The sequence below is a fragment of the Seriola lalandi genome, unplaced genomic scaffold (assembly GCF_002814215.2).
Source record: "Seriola lalandi dorsalis isolate HSWRI2012SDOR001 ecotype SW California unplaced genomic scaffold, Sedor1 jcf7180002054907, whole genome shotgun sequence".
Classification (NCBI taxonomy): domain Eukaryota; kingdom Metazoa; phylum Chordata; class Actinopteri; order Carangiformes; family Carangidae; genus Seriola; species Seriola lalandi.
The window spans coordinates 428,305-429,238 of NW_019525459.1; the positions used below are offsets into that span (position 1 = coordinate 428,305).

Genomic DNA, 934 nt, shown 5'->3' on the forward strand with positions numbered 1-934 from the left:
ACCTCTGCTGATCTGGGCAGCAGCAGATCTGTCCAGAAGTCAGGCACCTGAAACCTCTCCTGGTTGGCTCGCCGATTCAGTGTGCCGAGAAAAATCTTCACCAGGCCCAGTTGTTATCAGACTCTAAACATGATTCATTGTCACTAATAAACACATGCGTTACCTTTTGACCATGCATCTGTTGCAATTTTACTTCCCACTTTTGCATTTTTTCCAGTTAATTTTCAGTTCCACCTATTTCATATATTCCCTCTTTTCAGTTACATCACATTGTCCTGGTTCCTTAGAATATTGCCTCGCCTAACCGAGTTTAAACCCTTTGGCTTGTTTACTCCACTTTAGATTCCTGCTTCTTCATTCCCAGATTTGTTTGTCTGTTTGGACCGCATGCCCGCCTCACCATTCTGTAAACCTTTGCTCCCATTTCTTCTTAATAAATCACTCAACTAGACCTACATTAGTTTTGAGTCTGCCGTTTTCCATCCATTTGCAAATTGGTGAGTCCGAAGCCCCTTTTGTGCTCCTCGTGTATTGGCATATATTTGGCTCACAGGGGGAACCACTAGTTTCTCTAAAAGATAACTGACCTGCTATGTTTGTAAAACCGGTGAGTCTGCAGAACATTTTATTAGACATATATAAATTGTCTGAACATGATGCAAGACTGAAAGATTGAAAGACTACGCCTAAACCTCAAATTAGATCTAAAAGGAATAGAAATGTTCACGTGATTGAGTCAATAACCCCGTTTTAGTCAGCCCGTTCAAGGTGGGGACGTTGCACCATATTTTTTTAGGTGTCGGTTTGTCCAGGAGCTTTGTCCTGATGATGCTGTCAGACGAAAAGTCATTACAGTTTCTCCCGTGTGGTACAAAACTATCTTAATCTGTGCCAAAGTTCTGTTCACAGCAAATCACCTATTGGATGTTGAGAG

General features: G+C 41.8%; 1 protein-coding gene across 1 annotated transcript in view; it reads right to left on the reverse strand.

Annotated features, from left to right (window-relative positions):
- Positions 1-934, reverse strand: part of LOC111672972 (perforin-1-like) — an 8,866-nt gene that overhangs the window by 7,299 nt on the left and 633 nt on the right. The window lies entirely within an intron of this gene.